At 43.0% G+C, this 21,934-nt stretch overlaps 1 long non-coding RNA gene across 1 annotated transcript; it reads right to left on the bottom strand.

Moving 5' to 3' along the window:
- Positions 1-223: 223 nt before the first annotated feature.
- Positions 224-4,404, bottom strand: LOC117884621. Its single transcript, XR_004647606.1, has 3 exons — positions 4,351-4,404; positions 484-651; positions 224-285 (listed from the first exon to the last, which is right to left on the bottom strand). It is a non-coding gene; the product is annotated as an uncharacterized LOC117884621 (long non-coding RNA).
- Positions 4,405-21,934: the final 17,530 nt, after the last annotated feature.

Genomic DNA, 21,934 nt, shown 5'->3' with positions numbered 1-21,934 from the left:
ATCCACAGGGTACTATAGCATGGGATAATTACAAACTGGGATTGGTAAAGGAACAAGGCCTGACACCAGAGAGAGACCAGAGAGGGGACTGAGGGGCTGCTAGCCCTGTCACCATGACAAATATTTTTCTGCATCATGGTTGGATCAAATGAAGCAATACATTCTTCCAGTTTCAACTCCAACGCATACCTCCAGCTTGAATGTTTGGACAGGGAATCCTTCCTGATCATAGACAAACTCCCCTAAGAAGGCGCCTCCCTTCTCTCCAAAGCCTTCTTTCAGCCCCTAAAAGAAGAAGCAGGAAGGGGATGGAATTTCAACAATTCCAGGGCCAGAGACAAACAACATGCTGATCAAAGGCTACTGCAGCGTGCCACAAATCCCATTGTGTGATCGGCCCTCCGTACCAACCAGCTCTGACATGTGAGCGAGCAGCAAGCATGCAGAGGTCAGTCTCTATACAAAGGTAAGAAGGTTACTCACATAGATGGCAAAGTTCTTTGGGGCACTGGATATCTCTTCCGTCTGAGAGTCTTCCTTGGCAATGTGATCCAGCGTGACAGCAAGCGGATGGATGACTCTGGATAATTTAACCACGACATAGCCACGAGAGCCACGCAGGGCCCAGCAGTTCCCTGGCGTGTTATCCCGCTGGAACCCATACAGAATATAAAAGAGTGAGTCGCATTTCAGACATGTCTAGATGATCTGGTGGTCCCTTCGGACATGACTGTTTGTGACTCTCTAGCTACATGATCCTATATCATGAGCAAAATATTCGGGTGGCAAAGAAATTCCAGGTTGTCAATGTCCCTCGCAAACTATTAAAATGGGGAACAGAAAGATTTTTTGTGTTGTGAAGGTCACAAATGAGAGAAGATGGGCTGCTGGCATTTTTAATATCAGGTCAATTAGAGCTTTTCTGGAAGTGCCAAGGGGATGGTGTTGAAAATGCCATTGATGGACCCCACACACACACACACACACACACACACACACACACACACACACACACACACACACACACACACACAANCACACACACACACACACACACACACACACACACACACACACACACACACACACAAATGAAGCAAGAAACGCAGGTAGGTAGTCAATCAAAACATGTAATAACCATGAACTGTTTAGCTCAAATCATGGTAACAGTCCAAACAGCAGATATTTAGCAGCAGGCCCTGAGTAGCTGCACACACCCAATGCTGTCCACACCTACAGAGCCTTAACCAGGAACAGAACCATTGAGTTCAGGGAGAAGTATCCAGGAGTAGGAACAAGCAGCAGGCTGCAGGAAGGCGACACGCACACCAGTCATCACAATTTCCTTCCCTTCTCCCCAAAAGTTCAGCAGTACCTGGGCAGAGGCACCAGCCTTAGGTTATGCCTCTGATGCACTTCAAGGGGTGGATACTGTTGCTGTGGCACAACTTCTCCAATTGGCCACATGACATCATCATACACAGAAAATGTGCCCAATCTGTTCCCCTTGCAGCAGGCAGTACGTCTTGGTGATTAACGCCACGTTCTCCCCAGGGTAAAAGTGCTCATCGCACTCCCTGCAGCCACATCATCAGTATCAAAAAAGCTGCCAGACCCTAGCCTAACAGACACTGCTTGTCCAGGATAGAATGCCTGGAATCTTGCATGGTTACACTTGTTGAAAACTCATATTTCCTCATCTCAAAAGTCAGCTTCAAGAATGGTGAAAGGGTGGGCTGTATCTTTTCCATCAGCATAGACAACTTGGTCCTCAGAAGCTGGCTGAAGAGCCAGTAGAATGGGGTTTCCCCAACACTTTTATGAGATTACGCCGAATATCATATAAAGCATGAGTTAATGCAGTATCCAGTATGCATGTACAGGTCTGTCGCATCTTACGCACATTTAACATGCGCGATTTCAACTTTACGCGGTTGGCAAAAACAAAAACAAAGCAAAAAAAAAAGAGAAAAACAACAGTTTTAATACTATACCTGTAGTGCGGGCAATGGGGCTTTAGCTATACTCGATTTTCGCTTTACGCGCTAACCGCGGAATGGAACGGTAAGATGAGACAGATCTGTAACCTCCTTTTTCAGATTCCCATGCAGTCTCTCCACTACCCTATTTCCTTGGGGATGGTACACAGCTGATTAATAATGTGTTGTACTAATACCCATCAGAAAGTGTTCAAACTTTCTTGATACGAAAGGTATCCCATTAACTGAAAGAAGGCTTTCTGGCAAGTCAAACATAGCGAGTCAAGGGGTTAGGCAAGAAATGAGTTCTGTTAATGCCTCGTGAAATTATGATTTCAAGGGCATAACATGAGTAATATTCTATAACAGTCAATAGTGTGTAGTGCAATTGAGAGGCCAGTAACATCCACTGCAATTCTCTGCCATGGTCTGTCTATGACTACGGTTGCAGACGGGAAGAAGGAACAGTAGTTCTGTGCTGATTGTTTGCCTATTCTGGGTGCATCAGAGCAGAACAACCTGACCCACTATTAGCAATGCTGAGAATTTTTAAAGCCATTTCCTTAGTGCAGACAGGACCTAAGAGAGTAGATCCATGTCTTTTCCTCCCACCAAAGACTATCATACAAACTGCCTCAGATGCTCTGCACCTAGATAGGTCCACTATAAAATGGGAATAATAATAATGCATATCCAGATTTGTGAATTGCTTTGAGATCTGCAGATGGAAATGCACTAAGTATTATTGGCCACATTCTCAGAGGGATTAACCAAGGCAGAATGACATTAAGTGATTTGGCCGGGGCAATTTCAGACTTGGGTTCCGCTCTTAGGTCTGATACTTAATTTTCTATGACTGTCAATACTTTTTTACCAGCCTTCATAGTAAAGGTAGACTGTGGTACCTGTAAATTTGTGGTTAACTCAACCACTATACTGAATCTGCATCTCTTGTGTAATGTGAATTGGTTGGGACAGGTCAGTGCCAGGGCCATTGTTAACTTGACCTCAGTCACTCACTACTTTCATTGAATAATATGGATGCCCACTCATCCATTTATCTAAAACAAAGTCTCATTTAATTGCACAAAATAGAACACAAAATATTTATTTAAATAAGTGATACCCAACTCAGTGCTCAAGTCAAAAGACTTCATTTACAAAACCCATTAAGGTTGCTAAGTAACAATAATGTAGGTTCCATCACTTCGCAAAACGTAATCATCTAATAAGCCAGGAAATGCATAGTGAAGGACACTGCTGCCCACATGACTATCACATTCTTATCAAACATAAAGAAATATATACTCCATCACAACAGCCTTATTTCATACCCATAATAATGGAAGTGTGCCTGCATAATTTTATAATGTCAGTCTTACAAACTTTTCTTGTTATGCTACATCTACAAAGTTATTCTAAACAAAGTTATATCCATGCATTTCTTTGTCCTGGATTAGAATGTGTCCCTATGTGTTTTCTCAGCAGAAGATTTATGATGCTCTAAATTAGAAATTAGCTTGCTTTTTAACAATTGACTTTTGTAATTGACACGATAGGCCACCATATTATCACTTTAACAACTTTAACATTTTTTTAAAAAATGCAGAATTTGTTTGTGTGTGTTCGTTTTGGAACAAAGTAAAATATTCTTCTAAATTATTCTGGCTCTGTTTTGATTCAATGCTGGTCTAGGGCTTAAATTTCAGAATTATTTTGATCCCTATAAAGCAAAATATTTGAAAAGGGCCTCAACTGCTCTTCCCTTCCCTCCTTCCTCCTCTGTCTTGCTTCCAAGACCCCAGTTTGAGAATTCTTTGTTTCCTTGGCAACTAGGAATGACATCAAAGTACCAGAGTTGTACAGGGAGATGCTACATTCAGTGCGACAGCAATATTCTAGGATAGGAAAGTAGACTGGCTTCCCTATTACAAAAGCCTCTCTCTTTCTAGAGCATCAGTTTGGAAGGACTCATCCCTTCTTAACTGTGGGTAGAGGTAGTTTCTGTCTTTTTTCTAGTGTCCCAAACTTGAGACAGTTGTGAGCCTGGTCTCTTGAGAACTTTGTTTTTTAAAGGAATATCCTCATCTGAAATGTCAGCCATTAGCTTTGCATTTGGCTCTCTGATAGCTGACACCCCTTTTAGATCTCTTAGCAGGTCCTGCTTCCACTCACATTGCTCTTGCTAATGAAGACAGCTGATCTAATCCGCAGGGGTCAATTCGTTCAGCTGGAGACTTATGTTTTGTCTCTTACTGGACAGGGGACTCTGCCTTCACAATATCATGTGAGGGCTGGTTGAGGTGGTGGGGGAAGGGAGGATCAAGCCACCAAAAGAGAACCAACAGGTGCAGTTTCATGGCATTCCTACCTGTAGAATCACATCTGGAGATCGTGAATATTCCCAGCAGAGTCCAAACATACAGATATGTGCACCTGTCTTGTAGCTTTCGCTGTATTTCACAACAGAGGCACCTGCAGATATTACAGCATGTGTGAGAACATTTTACATCCAGACATACCAGAAAACATAAGGAACAGCTCCAGAATAAGTTGCATTTGGACAGTAGCATATGTGCACCAGACAGATATGCAATTCCCTAGTGTATACGGGGAATAGACTTTGAAGTCTATTCTTGTGATATAACTCTTGGCTTGCTAATAGGAACTAGGCTTGAGCATTTATCTTCCATTCACCCCCAATTAAGAGCATCTTTCACTGTGGAAGAGTAGAGAGCCCATTGTACTTGAGTTTGGCTTACCCAATGATTTCAGAGCAAAGTCCTCCCTCTGCATGCGGTCACTGTTGCCCTGTACCCAACTGTCCACTGACCCTACTGGATGCTGTGAAGGAGACACCAAATGAGGGAACACTGCATAGAACAACACCTAGAGGTACCTGAATGGACACATCCCACCTGGGCTTAGACAGTTATTTTCCAGGGTCTATGCTCAACAAGTCAGCAATGATGCCTGCATTCCACACACTGCGGCACAAATGTGGTATCCATCAGCCATCCTCATAAAAGGATTCTTTGCCTTAGTCCTAGTGGACAGATCTCCTAGACTATCAGCATAATTGGTGCTAATTAGCCTCCTTGTGAAGCGCTGGACCTTGGATTGGACTTTCTCTGTCCTGTGTTGATCAGCTGTTTGTTCCACCTCCTCCTTCCCCTTCCCTCAATCTCTTAACCTCAGCTTCACTCCACTCCTGTCCCTCTTACCCCAGCCCTCCCCCCCCCAGCTCCTTTTCCTTCCATGTCCCCTCTCCCTTTACTTGGTTTTCCCATTTAGCATATCTCAGCCTAACTAAACCCACCTCCCACAAAATAAAACACAATGTGGCACTATCACCATGTTTGCCACCATTGTATCATTCACTCTGATTGTGTGCTCTCCCCCTCCCCCCACATTGTGTCTGTCTTCTCTATATATAATGTAAACTCTTGGAGGAAGAGACTGATACTACTCTGTTTGTATAGAACCTAGCACCATGGGGCCCTATCTTGGGAGGCCCTAAGGCACCATCATAACAAACATGATTCCTAATTAACAACAACAAACAGGACTGAATGAGTCACATGAACTGGACTCCTCTGTCCAACACAGACGTGTTCTCCAATAGAAGGGAGAGATGAAAGGTGTGGGAATTGATAGCACTGTCATTGCCCAGGCTATTCCTCCTCTGTGGATAAATAGGACTCCAGCCTCCAGGACCTGCCCGCTTGCAAAAGCCCTCTAGAATTTAACCAAGATTAAATCAATATGGTTCTATAGAAGTTATTCTAAAAACCTATAACATTTCATAGAAAGTTATTCCCTTTCTATTGTTTTGTTTGAGCCCCCTACAAAATTCAGTAGCAGGGCTATCCTTTACTATTCAATTCTATAGGATGGCTCAAAAAAGCCCTCGCAATCTGATTGCTTTCTAGAGGAATGTGTGAGTTTGGTACCTTCACTTTTAAAGTAAATGTAATGTAGAAGAAAGTCATCGTGTAGCAGGAGGTGAAGTTATGACACTAATACAAAGAAGCTCAAAGCAGTGGCATTTGGGCTGACACGAATGGGCCACGACTGTCCCCAGACAGTTTCCACGTGCCTGAAAGGCCCTCAAAGCCATATAAACGTATTACCCACCTGGACTTTAGATCCATTTTCTAAGACTAAAATAAAAAGCAACTACACACGGTCTGGTCCTCACTTTCTTTGTCCTCCAACAGTGCTGTCTGTGGGTCTTTGCTAGAGTCGCTACTTGGATCTGCAGCTCAGCGATCTGCCCTCGGAAGTCATCAATTTCCCGCTGAAGGTGTTGCTGAAGAATCTCATTCTGGTGTCTTTATAAACAGACATCAGGAAATGCTATTTCAGACTAAGCTGTCACACAGTGTGTACGCAAGCTACCCCCACCAGTGGCACAGAGAGGGGGCAGAAAGGAGACGCCTTAGCACATAGGTGGAAACAGAGAGAGAAGGTGAGCCACAAAGGTCAGGAGTTCAGGCCTTCCACACCTCTCTGCCCCTCTCCAGGCCATTTTCTTCAATGTAGACTTATGGGAAGAGCTGCCTCCTGGGAGGGTGCTTTCTCCAGGGCTCTCATTCTGGTCCCTGAAGTAAGGGGCACTAGGGTAATGACCTCAGTGTGCTCCAAGGGCAGGCAGCAGAATGTGATAGAGTTTCCCTTTCCCATAGGCGCGTTAGTACTTCCCTTTCCCCTACGTGTGGAGCACATCCTGCATGTTACCACAACCAGGCCTTGAAGCAGGAAGCTGATGGTCTCTCAAGGCAGCAACTGTACCAGGTGAGCCAAAGGGAGACTCTTCCTGGGCCAAGCAACATGAGAAGAGAAGAGAAGAAAAGAGAACTGGACTTAGCTAGAGCTCACCTCCCCCAGATCTCAGCCAGTACATACAGCTCCCACACTGCAAAGCTTCCAGCCCACACACCACAGGTTACACATTTGAGAATTCAGAAGAGAAACTTGAACTAGGGTCTGTTGTGTCAACCCCACCACAGCACAAGCTGCCAGGAGACCAGTCAGAGCTCCTGGGACTGTAGTAACCACGTCGGTGCTTCACCCTTTTCTATGTAACCCGAGATTATGGTGAGCAAAGCTCACTTCAAAGAATCCTTTTTACCTGAGCTTCAACTGCATCAGCTGCTTGCAGGTCTCAGAGGGCAAGCGAAAGCCAGGCACAAATGCTAGAGAGGAAATAGCTAGGTTAACAGTTTTCTGCATGCATCAGCAGCTGTATATATATATATGGTGCAGGATTATATAACTGTACATAGCACTGTTCACTTTCTAAACATCATCACAACACAAAGAATGTAAATTCTTTTTGGTTTAGATTGATAAAAGTGCCCTGAAAAGTTGAATACACGCACATTTTAGCTGACAGGTTTTTTTGCTTTCCTGGAAAAGGAGGGAGGAAGACTCCTCAAATAACAGCAACCCCTAAATGCCAGAGCTGCCCAGCCCAGGTACTTTTGGGATGATGTTGACCTGAAGGGGAACATTCATAGTTCCTAAATCCAGAAGGAACTATTCTGATCATCTAGCCCTGCATAAGCATATGCCATAGAATTTCATCCAGTCATTAAGCTCTTATCTTGTGGCTGAGCGACAGCGTATTTTTTTAGAAAGGCATCCAGTCTTGATTTAAAGACCTCGAGTGATGGATATGACAAAACAGCCCTTGACAAATTGTTCCAGTGATTGATGACCCTCACTGTTAAAAATCTGTGCCTTATTTCTAGCTTATCTGGCTTCAGCTTCCAGCTACTGGATCTCGTTATGTCTTTGTCTGCTAAATTAAAGAGCCTTCTAGTCTCAGAAATCTTTTCCCTATGATTGCACTTACAGACGGTGACCAAGTCACCTCTTAACCCTTCACTTTTGATAAGATAAATAGATTGAGATTCCTAAATCCCACATTGAAAAGCAGGGTTTCTAAACCCTGAATCATGCTTAAAGCTCTTTTCTGAACCTTTTCCCATAACCTTTTTGAAGTGTGGACATCAGAATTAGGCACAGTATTCCAGTAATGGTCTCATCAATGCTGTATATAGAGGTAGTGTCATATTCTCTGTTTATAAATCCTAGGATTGTGTTTGCTTTTTTAGCCAAAGCGTTACACTATGCACTCGTGTTCAGTTGGTTATCCACCATGACACCTGAGCAGGGCCGGCTCCAGGAACCAGCTTAACAAGCAGGTGCTTGGGGCGGCCAAGGGAGAGGGGCGGCACCTGCGGCAATTTGGGGGCAGCAGGTCCCTCACTCCGTCTAGGAGCGAAGGACCTGCTGCTGTCAATCGCGGCTTTTTTCTTTTTTTTCCCAATTGCCGCCGCCGATTGCGATCACGGCTTTTTTTTTTTTTTTTTTTTTGCTTGGGGCGGCAGAAATGCTGGAGCCAGCCCTGCACCTGAGTCCTTCTCAGAGTCTCTTCTTTCCAGGATAAATGGCCCATTGTGCTCCTCTGACAGAGGACAGAAGTTTCACCGCTGCCCCTCATAAGTCAGATACAAGATTTACGGAAGAAGGAAAGAGAACTGGATTGGCAGTGGGATTATGAGAGTCTTTCATTACTAGTTTGCTCATTTACATCTAGGTTTGGTCTAGCAAGGACCCAAAATCATTACCACCTATCAGCTATTCGATGATAGGCTAGCTTCTAATGGATAACCATTGACATCACAAATAGCACTCTCAGCGAGGAGCCAAGAACTGAACTGGCCCAGGAGACTAAAGTACCCTCTCACTTACAGAGGCAGTTCTTTTGGGTAGGGAGTAAGGCCTTTTGAAAGGACAATCTACGTTACAGCTGCTGACTCTACTTTCCCTGTGCGTGAGGCGGAAGAAGGGAGAGTTCATTTTCCAGGTCTTTCATCAGCACCAAATCCAATATAATAAAAATATTTTGAAAGGTGAGGACCCAAAGGACTCCAGTTTTAAATGGCCTTAGCCATGGGCCAGGTTTTGGCATGAAACTAAAACAATTCCTTGACAGATAAGAGGAATTCTGAGCATAGCAAGAAAGTTTAACCCTGACCTCAAATCCTTTCATGCACTCACCAGAAAAGATGCCCAACAGGAATATTATTGCCAGAAAAGCAACCATCTTCATCACTCGCCTGGACTGCTCCTCTGGGGGGGAAAAACAGTCCCACATGGAAATTGGTGCAATGCATTCTTTATTCATCTTTGTCATTAGAACTGGGCCAGCAATAGAAGACTGTAATCAGAGTGATCCTGCAGAACACTATGACACTTGCTTTGGTGCAGGAGACTCATCCCTGGCATCAGTGAAGAGCCCGGGGATTCTTTTGGCTTTGATCTGGTAGCTGGGGCTGGAAGAATGGATTTCACGGTGGCTAGTGGTTGCACAGTAGTATCTGAACAGAAGAGTGCAGAACAGAATCTCAGCATCCAGTTGCCTTAATGGCTGCAGAGCAGATTGTCATGTTGGTAATGGGACAGATGCAGCCAGAAACAAGGGGTAGCTATTATTCCTTGCTTCCTTGCTGTTATAAGGGAAGGACAGTGTGAGGGTGTTACAGCAAGGCTATGAAGAGGGTAGGGAGAAATACAGCTTCTAAAGGAAGCCAGTAGGTTTAATATTGAAGCTTTACTTCTCAGGCTAGGTCTATACTACCCGCCTGAATCGGCGGGTAGAAATCGACCTCTCGGGGATCGATTTATCGCGTCCCGTTGGGACGCGACAAACGATCCCCAAATCGGCGCTCCTACTCCACCAGCGGAGGTGGTAGTAAGCGCCGCCGACAGAAAGCCGCAGAAGTCGATTTTGCCACCGTCCTCACAACGGGGTAAGTCGGCTGCGATACGTCGAATTTAGCTACGCTATTCACGTAGCTGAATTTGCGTATCTTAAATCGACTCCCCCCTGTAGTGTAGATGTACCCTCAGACCGGTTAACTCTGAAATCCTTAATAGTCAGTGATTTTGTGACGGTCCCCTTGAAACAAGAAATACTCTATTGGAACTGACCTATGATCCATCTACTCCAACATACCTAACGGGATCTGCCCTTGGTTGTGCAACACAGGGGGAGTGTTGGTGGTGTCTACCAACGTGCTGGTTTCAGGAAGACATTTGCTGGAGCAGCTGCTTCCTTCATGCAGCTCTGTACCTGTCAATTAGATAAATGTCACTTCAGTAACACTAATGAAGGGAGGCAGGAATTTAGACTGAAAATCCCTTTGCAGCAGGGTCCTCGTGCTATCATTCGTCACTCTGAGGTGCCTAGCACACTTGGGGTGCGAGTAAATAAGTAACGGTAATAAAAATAATTAATAACAGCTGGAAAATCCAGGGAGAAGAAATGCCAAGGTGCCTGGGGTTGCTCTATTACTGGACATAAAATCCAAGAAGCCATGTGAAAGATTACAAACTCTGACCCCACTCTACACCCCTGAGATGTATTTAGAGCTAGCCAGAAACAGGTTTCCAAAGCAGGGCATGTTCCATTTGAAAGGGCTTTTGTTTGTATCCAATAGTCACACCCTTGCATGCTGTACAGATTTTATAGCTGCCAGGGCCACTAACAAAGAAACAAATCCATTTGTCAACATACTTCACAAGATCTGTCCCTGGTTCTGACACATCATGGCCCTGGCATTAGTGCCTACCAAGGTGCTGCTTTGAAGAGAATATTGGCTGATGAGGCTGTTTCCCTGCTTCCGTCTGCACTTATCATAGTAACATCACTTCATTAATTCAGCCTCCATTTCAAACAGGAGATACTTTCTCCATCCCTGTATTTTCTTGGTCTCTCTTCTACATTATAGCCAGAGGAATAGGTAGCACTGGCATATCTGGCCTGCTATCTTACTTATGGCCCATCGTTTTGCTAAATGCACAATGTAATGGGACAGATCCTGGAAACCAGTTCTTCTACACCTGAGTTAGATTGAGGTGAGGATGCAGTTGCAGCCATTTTGTGGCCACCTGATCCTTGGCAGAGCCAGGGAGCCTGACAATTTAACGGGGAACCTCCAAGCATCTCAATGCCACTTCAGGTTATACATGCCTTTCATCGGCACAACACCTTTGCCATAGGAGAAAGACAGAGAGATGTACAAACTAACTGCAGGTAGGCTGCTCTGTTGAGTCTTCTGCATCACTGTCGCTGTGTGGACAACGGTCCTGCTCAGGGCTGCAGTCTTGTTTCAATCGGGTGGCACTAGAAGAGTGCTTACTCCTGTACGGTCTTTTGAAAACCCTAAGGAAGAGAGGAGACCATGATGACAGGGACCCTCTCCAAGGAAAGTGAAGACTATGTGGTATCCAGTGAAAAACTTTGCATTTCCCCTCATTAAAGGTCGTGACCCTTTATCCATGCCCACTCCTCAAGGGGAATTCTCTTAAGGAAGACATGGCACTGAGATCCCATGTAGACAGTAGACTGTTGCTGAATGTTCCAGAATCGATTTACCTTGCTACAGAAGTTCTAGGGCTATCCCAGCTAGTAAAAATCTTCTTTACTGCCCAGAATTTCAGGTGCATGCTAGTTTTCCATTTATCATAATGGGATGTCCACATTGGTCTGGCTCACTGGTAGTTTTTGTGCTACCAAATAAAAAGCCTTCAAGCCAACTGGCAGTGATTATCATTGGCAGGAGTATCTGAGATACAATGGCTAATTCCTAGTTTAAGCATTAAAACAGTGGTATCTCTGGTACCACCTTATAGTAACCCAGGAAATGATGACTTTTTAATAGCAACCACTGCAAAATAAATGTAGAACCCTTGTCAAACAGGTTTAGGGAAGTTATCAGATTCCTTTTTGCTACATTCAAAAGTGTCTTCAAACCCCAGGGAAATGGGATAGAACCCCTGCAAAGAGGAGCTCATTTCAGTTTCTACACAGTGCTCACACTTAAAACTTATGTTGTTTTGCCTTAGACAGCATCACCGCCATATCAGCAATGCTCCTTTAGGGATCTAGGGAACACAGAAAACATTACAGTAAAATGATCTAAAAGCAAAACAAGATTAAAATTTTAAACATTGCCCCTTTGGCAGCTATGAGTATCAACTCCATAGCTCTGTCTGGGTACTGCAAATGCAACAGAATTTTACTAATGACTTTCAGGACGTTTCCAAACGAGCGGGTCCTGTATATGAACAAAAACAAGGATAATGCATCGTAAGTGTATTTATAGTAGAATCCATTAGGAAGTTAACATTTGCCAATGGTTGCTATTGGTACAAGGGAAAAATCTGTGGTTATCTCAGCTAGCATTCTTTACTAACTGTTGACAAGGGCTATCTTTCTATAATTCATTTTTTTTTATTTAGCTAAACTGGGTAGTTTTACTTAGGATAATTCATGATATACCGTACTTGTAAATGTATTTTGTAAGCATAATGAAGTCCTCGTTATATGAGACCTCATTATATCACTCTGTTATTCAGTGTGTGATTATATTCTACACAAAAAGCAAGAGATCTAAGTATCACATCCTAGGTTAGCTGGCTGAATGGTTTAGCACTATAGCCCTTGACTAACTATGTCAGAGGTTATGGGTTCCAGTACCAACAGGAAAATAATCATTTGGCCTCTTCCCCCACCCTATCTGTACCCACCAGACTGTCTTTAAAATGTTAGGTTCATGACACTAGAGTCGGTGGGGATAGGAAAGAAGGAAATACCTTCTCGTGGATGGGCAAGAGAAGAAAAATTTAAATAGTTTCAAATCCTATAAAAATCAGGGTCACAGCAAGTTGAATGCCAGTGACTCCTCTTGTACATTGCATCTCCTTTCCCCTTCTCTGCACCCTGTCTTTACAGGTTGTACTCTCTGGCTGGCAAGGACCATCTCTTCCTACGTGTGTCTGTATAGTGCTGAGCACATTTGGTGTGTCACTGCACTATAAATCAGACCTGTATAGTTTATAGAGACTGGTTGTACAGCATCTGCAAGACCACTAATAGCAATAGCATGGACTGAAATACAGAGTGGATATACTGAAGTATTTTCTAATACAGTTCTTAAAAACCAACATATGCTGACAACCACAAGGCTCCCTCATACCTCCTCACCCCTGTTTCTCGGTATATATTGGGCTTCTGCTTTTGAAGGCTGGCCAGTCTTCCACTGCGCCTTTCCATTGTGTTTCCTCCAAAGAAACTGCGCACAGAAACTGCCCTGCTCAGCCTGGGAGAAAAAGATCAGGATATTTTAATTAGTTCAAAGCGATCAATACAAACTGGCTTGGATCAATGAGGCCTGTAAAAAAAGTAGGATGACAAGAAACATTGTTAAATATAATCCAAAAGTCATTGAGGAGGAGATTACAACAGACCCATTCCAAGTTAAGGAACAAAATGATACCTCTTCATCTTTACCTAAAATGTTGCAACGTTCTTGGCATAGGTTAATTGTCTTACTAGTGGGCTGTGGAAAGAATCATTAACAGGCAGTATCTGAAACAGAGTACAGTGTAGCAACGGATACTAACATACCTTTATTCATGCTCCAACAGCAGTACCCCAGCATTATTGCAGGTACTTTGGTCTAGATTGTGATACTACTGAATGCAAGTAAGGGTAACTGTGACGGGTTCCCCGCTCCCCCCAACGCCCCCTAGGGTACAACCTGGAACCGGGGTATCACTGAGCCCTCTGTCTCACTAGCCTGGGCTCCCTCTCAACACTGTACTGCTGTGACAAGCTGCAGACCGCTCTTGGTCCTGTACTCACACAAACCTTTACACAAGCAGGGACACACCCAGCTCCACAGCCTAGGACACCAGAGCGGTACCGTCTTGCTCTGGTCAAAAGCCTGACCAGTAAAGATTATTACCCAGTCCGCCCCTCCCTCAATGTGGAGAGGACAATGCATCAGCCACTGGTCCTCAGCAGATTTCCCTTTACACTTTAAACAACACACTGTTTTAGGTAAAAAATAGAAAACAAATGTATTAACTATGGAAAGATAAATTTTAAATGATTATAAGTAACAAGGTACAGCTCAAAGTAGATTACCATAAGAAATAAAACAAAAAGCAATCTAAGTTCTCTAAACTGGATAGGATTTGAATCAAGCAATGTCTCACCCTGTTAGATAGTACAAACAGTCAACCAAGCTTCCGTACACAGGCAGGTTTCCTTCTTTCCTGCCTGGGACCCCACTTCCCCCATTCAGTCTTTGTTCCTAAGGTGGTTTCAGGTGCTGTGTTGTAGGGGGAATGAGGCTCCTCGGTGATGTCGCTTCCCTCTTTTATAGTTTCTTCCATATAGAGGGAACTTCTTTGTTTCAAGCCAAGTCCCCAACACAGTTTATGGAAAAATTCAGGCACTAAAATGGAGTCCAGTGTCACCTGATCTAGACACATGCCCTTGCACGCTTTGAAGAGTCATGGCAGCCATTACCTATATTTTGGCTGAAGTGTCCACAGGAAAGATCATCAGGTGAGGATAAGCTTTTCCCATGGCTCGTTGTCTTTGCTGATGAGCCATTACCTTGGATAACCCCTTCACAATGTGCTGGCTAGATGGATGTAAACGAACTTTGTGGGTGTGACCCAGGAGCAAACACATTTGAAATACAGATGCATAGTCAATATTTATAACTTCAGATACAAAAATGATACATGCATACAAATAGGGTAATCATCTTCAGCAAATCAGAACTTTTCCATTGAGACACACGACATATTTTGTACAAGATGCATCATAATTATGTCGTAATCATAACACAATCATACCACTATGGTGAATATGGGGGGCAGTGTCACAGGAACATACTTTATAAGTAGCTCCTTTGATTTCACTGGGACTACTCTTTCTGAATAGCACCCTATATCAGGAGTAAGGACATCATAATTTGGCCCTTTGGGTGTATGGCAACATGTCTGGATACAGCAGAAACATTAAGCACTGAGCCATGTAATTAAACAACAGATATTTGCCTCTTGCAGGGAGCTCCAAAGAACATGTCTACACAGGGGACACTCAGGAAAATAAAGCCAAATTAACTAAAGTTGTAATGTTAAATTGCATTAGTTAAAGTGCATTAACACCCATGTGTGAAAGTTCTCATTCAGAAATAAAGTGACCTTAATTTGCTTTAGTTTAATTCAGTGAGTGCCCCTGTTTAGCCAAACCCAAAATTTTAAAAGTATTAGACACTAAAGTGATAGGAGATTCAGAAAAGCGTAAGATAGAGGTGAGGGCCCAATCTGGTACCCACATAGGGGTATGAAAGTCTTTCCACTGATTTCACTGGATTAGGGACCAGGGCCTGAGTGAAGCAAGTCTCTGTTCCCAATAAATTTCATTTCCTTCTGGGAAAATACAGGCGCACAGTAAAAAGATTAACCCTACCCCAGAATGCTCAGGCTGGGATTTCTAAAGGAGACTAAGGGAAAGAGATCCCAACTGTGACTGGATTTCGATGGGCTTGGGGATATTGTGCCATTGCTTTGCTCTTATCATGGTCCTCATGGGGCACCTCATTTACATTTTAAACAGTTCCCTGGCAGCAGCTCTGAACTGTCTCCAGTACTGCCTGGCCGGGCATGCCACCATGTTTCTCTGCTATCTGCCTTTGAAAGGTGTCCAGTAGGCACCATCAACAATGAGGAGTGTCGTGTCACATCACAGGGCCAGATTCTGACATAGTTTACACTGGTGTAAATCCAATCACTCCATTCAAGACCAGGAGAGCTGAAAATCAGGCCATTTTTATTTAGATGCCTAAATAAGGATTGAACTATCTCAATTTAGGCTCATGTGTCAAAAGGTTTTAGCCTTCCAGTCCAGTAAGTGTAGGATGATTGTGTACTCTACAAATGTAAGCCCACTGCAGTTTTTCCTTTGGGTTTCATTCCTTGTATTTGGACCCCAAATATTTCATTACCCTCCTTTTCATCACTGTAGCCAGAGTTTTGGAAATAGCGCTGCTCTTGCATCTCTCCTTCCTGTTCTCTCTCGTGTTATCAGTATTGGCAATGCAAGAGAGCAGCACCATCAGGCTTGCAATTATGCCCTCCTCTATCCTGCTCTTGTTCCCACTCCTTCCAGTTGTGTACAATTCAGTAAATTAAATAACTATTTTACATCAAAAAGCTGTAACGTACTTACCTCGGAAGAAACCCGAACCTTGTCCCACTGAGACCAGTAGTTAAACGTCCATTGAGTTCAGTGGGACGGGATCAAGGCCTTGGTCCGTTATATATGTCTCAGTTCTTTGAGGGAAATGATTGCATGTATTGTATATTGCTGTAACACACTGTGCTCTTTGCATACTTCAGTAGTGGCATCTGTCTCTAATCAAACAGCTCAACAGTAAGAAAAACTAAATGCTTTGTATGCCCCATGACCTCACAAAGACTCGCTAGTGTAATGTTCAGCCAGGCATGAGGTCACACAGCAGCTGACCAGTTTCTAGCCCAAAGCACAATAAAAATGATACTCTAGTTAAAGAGACATAACTTTAGACAAATAAAGATTTCCAGTTTCTTCTGCTACAGACAGTGGTATCCTCATTCCCCACTAAGTCTCTAGCTTATCAGAGAAGCTGTGTATACGTGATCCGAGTCATATCACAAATTGTGCATATGTGTTATACCTTCTTTCCAACATAGTGTCGTTAGCACTTTCTACCTTGTGTAAACCCTACATAGATCAGTTTTGTAAAGCCCTCTAGTAGAAATTTGGCTGCATTAGATACTATATGCACTACCTGTCATCCACCTGTAATTGAAAAACCCACTACCTGTGTGCCTACTCCTCCAATGCAACAGATGCATGTGGGATGCCTGAAATCAACACTGGATCTAGAGCAAAAAGTGACATTTTATGAGTTTACAAATGAAGGGCCAGACAGAGATGCCTCTGGTGCACAGCTACAACCTCTTATCCTTAAGAGAGTCCGATTTTTATTGGCAATGAGACAAGTTGGTTATCAAGAAATCTGAGTCTAAGTACAGTAACATTTTCACCACTTCTCATTAATGACTGGGAAACTGAATGTTGTGAAATAGCAAGTGAAATCAACAGTTGAAATGGATGACAACACTTCATCATGCACTAGTAAATGATCTGCAGTATATTTTATAAAAGCTATTAGGTCTTAGTAATGTGAGACCTCACTACAGAGCTCAGAAAGGTGGGAAAGACAACAGTTTTGTGCACAAATCACAAGGTGTGCAGAGTAACAACCATCTGTTCCAGTGTATTTCCGACGCTACAAGAGAACGTGTAAACCCCTAAAAGGTGATATACCAGTAAACACAGAGAAGAACATTTTTAGTGTTTGGGACATTAGTGGTCTTAACGCTGGGACACAAACTTGAACCCCAAGTCTTTGCCAGGGGGAGCTGATTTACAAAAGATTATTTTTCAAATGTTGGTATAAAATTTAAGTCAATGCAAATCACTAGTTTGGGATCTTAAACTCTATGGTCCCCAATTTTCCTCTCACATGCACTGTTGTAGGTCAGGAATAACTTAATGGAAGACAAAATGTTCCATTGATATAAACCCAGTGTGAAAAGAGACTCAAGCCTTTTTCATTTAATTTTATGAAAAAAAGGGTTGGCCATTGATCTTTAACCCTTTGTGATGATAGGGATGGCTCTGAAATGGCCACCAATGATTCCTTCACCTGCTGCAAATAGTGACCTTCAGCATGACTACCACAATAAAAATAAAATCTTCAGCATCGCACTATTCTACAGTTGCCACCTGTGTTTTAAATGCTAACTTGTAGTCACCATCAGTGATTATGAATATCATGTAGGCTTTACCCTTCTATCACCTGAGGCTCTCAAAGTGCTTTACGAGTAATGAAATAACCCGAACACCTAAGCACAGCAGGCAAAGATTATACAGCAGCATCTTCAACCCACCCCTAAGAAATGGCAGCCACCTCTTGGGTAGAATAAAACAGCAGTTTAACAGTGCACAGCAGTATTTCAGAACAGTTCGGAACAGTATACAAAACAAAGAATAATATTATACCCAATAGAAACCTCAGGAGGAATTTATTTAGACAAAATGTAAAAATACACAAATTGGCTAAGTGAGATCGGTCAAGACACCGGGGCTAAAACTCTTTTGAAAAGAGTCGTAGGATCTTTATACTTCATAATTGCTGATGAAGTTCTTGTTTTCCATCACAACTGAAATATTACTGATACGATCTGCTTTGTGATGCTTAAATACCACCGGATGCCATAACTACCTTGGTAGATTAGATACATCATGCAGTCATATATGATTCTTGTATATAAGATCTGGGCTTATTTTTAGGATCTGGAACTACTATACAGAGCGATTTTTTTAAGAGAAGGAAATAAAGACTTAGGAGTTGAAATGAATTAGTGCAACGGGAAAAAATAGATCACAAAGCAGCAATTTTGATCAAGTCACTAGCAGTTCCCTTGTTTGATGTGAATATATTCCTGGTATGGAAAGTAAACTCCAGACATCTCAATTTTTACTAGCATCTAATTTCTCTGATGGGGCAGGGGACTCAGTCCTGGACTTCTGCATCTTAGAAGGATAAGCAGATGCTCAAAAACAGCCAAAGGAGGAATAACAAGAGATATAGTTAGAGTTCATTTCACCAAGAAAGCTCAGCTCAGTTGCAGCTTTGGGTTTTCAGCAAGTTTTCTACCTTTCCTGCAAACTTCACAGCTGAGCTGGTTTCATAGCTTAGGAAATGGAGGCAATTAGTGGTACCTTAGAGTTCATTTTGGTTTCCAGCCAATCTTTGGGCAGTGAAATTACAGAAAAATGGAGCTATGGGACTGAAACAATGCTTAAGAGACCTAGTTATGGTCCCATGGATACTGGTGAAATGAACAAGTCAGCTTCAGGCGACCACATCTGGCAGCTGGGAAGGTCAAAGACGAGCCGGTCAGAAAGTTGTCAGAAGCAGCCTTCATGCCAGCCACAGCTCTGTGCTGACAGGCTCTACCTGCTTTGTAGCAGGCTGCCATTTTAGGATTTTTCAATCAGCATTTCCCACCTGCTGCATTATAGATCTTCCCCTGGCAACAGCAATCATTTCACTGTTCAAATGCCTCACCACAATGGACGGCTCTACACCTCCAGCTTTTTTACCAGGTGCCAGCAGAACCCATCATTACTCTGCCTGGGGTTATCCAGGTTTATAAATCTATATGGCAACAGCTTTCCAGTCACATGAGTGATAGGTGCCATTGATGGCTACTTTTAACACGTGTTGCATTTTGTGTATTACATTGCACTTACTGAACCAGCACAAGGAGGAATGTTAGGAGTACTCGAATGCGATACATAGTGAAAGAGCCATATTTCTCAAGCCCCCAAGCAACAAGAGCAACAAGAACAACTCAATGCTGCAGTTCTGGACTGAAGTGGAGCAAAGAGTATTATCAGGGGCTGAACACCACGGTATGGGTCTGACCAGGCCCTCACACTAATTAGTCTTCCCTTTACTACCTCTTTTAAATCATATTTCTTTTAATATTCCATTTAATCCTCTGAACAAAAACAAAAGTGCTGCAATGCATCCTGCTTGAATACAGCCTGGCAGACACTTTAAATTAGATCACATTGCTATCAAACTTTCCACCACATTAGGCCTAGTTTCAAGACAAGGCACAGAAGCCTGAAACACTTCTTGCACCCGTTTTACATCAGGTATGCCTGATTTACACCAATTTATGTGACAGTTGACTCAGGATCAAGCTCATAGATCTGAGTGCTTTACCACGCTATGCAGGAAGTTCACCGCTGATTCTGATTTTGCAATCAAGTGTGGAGGCCTGTCAGAAACAACTCCTCATTCCACTCAGCAAAAGTTTTAGACCGCTTCACTTTTGGTTAAAAGTTACTTATGTGGTTTCCATAATGGTTGTGCACAAAACACCTAAGACCTTCTCCAGCCTCCCCATCTTTTTGCCATTTTTCTTCATCAAGTAAAGCAGCAATCAGCTTTCTTATTTAGCGGTGTTAGTGATCAGCTCGTCAATTCCAGGGGGCGGGGGGGGGGACCTCCATCAAAACAAACACTGCTGATTGAAACACAGATAACCCAATGAGGAGTCACAATAACATACAGCCACATTTAAAATGTAATAACCCTTTACTGATATATGCACACACGTCAGGAAGCTCTACCCCTTGACGTGTATTACATTAGATCTGAGCAACCTGTCTACCGTTCAGTAATGGTAGTGCTTTTAGAATGTCTGTAGCTTTCCATTAGTGTGTGTGCAGGGTCTACACGTAGAAGACAACAGCATGTGAAAGGGAGAACTGGGGAAGGGAGACCTCGCTAATAAACTGTAGTGGAAAATAAAATCAGCTGATCTCCAATCTGCCCTACCATCCCCCACAAAGCTACGTTTGGAGGTTCTTCTTGATTACCTCATTCAGTCCTGGCAAGTCCAGTGCACCCTTACTGATGGGTAAGGCAGGGCTCATACTAAGTAATGAGCAATTTTGTCTGAAGCTTCAACAGCATTTCTGCCAAAATGGAGGGTTGTACCACTTTAATAGGGTGTTTGCAAAACACCCTGCTCACATCAAGCGCTTAGATTCTGTTTTTGAAGGGCTGGGCATGCATGTCATGTGACTGATCTTTGGGGAGACGCAAACTTTTTCTTCAAAATCTCTTGGCACAGTTAGCTTCCAATTTGAGTGCAGGAATGACACCAGTATTTCCTGAACCTGTTTTAGGCCCTCCCAGACAGTTTGTCAAAACTCTGGACAAGCTGGAGAGGCACCCAGACTTCTCAAAAGGGACTTTTGTGCTTTTGGCAGGAAACTTTAAGCCAGAAGGCATATGGGACTAGATTTCCAGGTCCCTATAAGCTTTAGGTAACTCCATGCAGGAGGTTATGCCAGGGCTATCAGGGTTGTCAGAGAGAGCTGTGTAGTTGCCTGGCACTTACCAGAATACACCCAGATTTAGAAGTGCTATAACATAATGAGAAATAAATAAATTTCACTCTTCGGGCAGGAAATAGGGAGTCATTTTGGTTCTGATTTGTATTTGGCAGGCAGAGGGCACTTTCAGCCTAAGCCTAAAGATAGTACTTCAGTCTGCCTGGGTATTATTTATTCTGTCTTATGACACTGGCACACACAAAACTCTATTTAAGCAGTTCAGCAGATGCTGCCTTCATACAAAAATATACAATCCGTTCCTGAGAAAGTGGCAGTATTTCCCAGGAACCGGCTGTGGGCTTAGGGCTATAACAGTGTTGTTATCCACTTCCGAACAAGGCAGTTTAGGTATCCTCAAAAAAACTCCAACTACGTCAGCAACATGCAACTGGGACTTGAAATCACTGTGCAGAGATAGACATCTGGAAACAAAACGGTCCAACTCGGTCGAAAGAGACTTGGCAATACTGATTCATGTGATGGCACTGTGACACTTGGTGACCGTGATCGAAAAGGGGCATACACTGACAATAGCTTTTTGTTTGCTATGGAAGGCCTCATGGTGCAGAACCTGAAACCCTGAGAGATTGTGGATTTGCCCAGTAACTCATTGCACAGCTATTCTCAGACACTGCTTTCTCTAACTTGGAGTCAAAATGCAGCTACTTCCATTCACTGAACTTGCCAACATGCTGCATGAAAAAATATACAGCACTTATTAAAATGAACAAATTCTGCACCATGTAACTAAAAGGATATTAACAACCACGCAGCCATTAGTTATTTGATCTGGTTTGCAAATCACCGAATACAAATAGTTGATCTTCACATGTATAACTCTGCATATTAAGATAACTAGCAATGGTTATCTTTTTGATGAAAAAGAGTTATTTTCCATGTAGAGTCTCTTCTTTCAGTGAAATATCTTAATAGCCTTATTCGCATCCATCAGAGGAGTTTCATAATGTATTAAATAGGACAATACGTGTCTCATTTAATAATTATTCATCTGACAGAACTACAGATCTTGGACTGATTATATTTAACT

This window comes from Trachemys scripta, chromosome 11 (genome assembly GCF_013100865.1).
Source record: "Trachemys scripta elegans isolate TJP31775 chromosome 11, CAS_Tse_1.0, whole genome shotgun sequence".
In the NCBI taxonomy this organism is placed as follows: domain Eukaryota; kingdom Metazoa; phylum Chordata; order Testudines; family Emydidae; genus Trachemys; species Trachemys scripta.
Note: the sequence above shows the minus strand (reverse complement) of the source record. Positions and strands in the feature narration are given on the sequence as shown.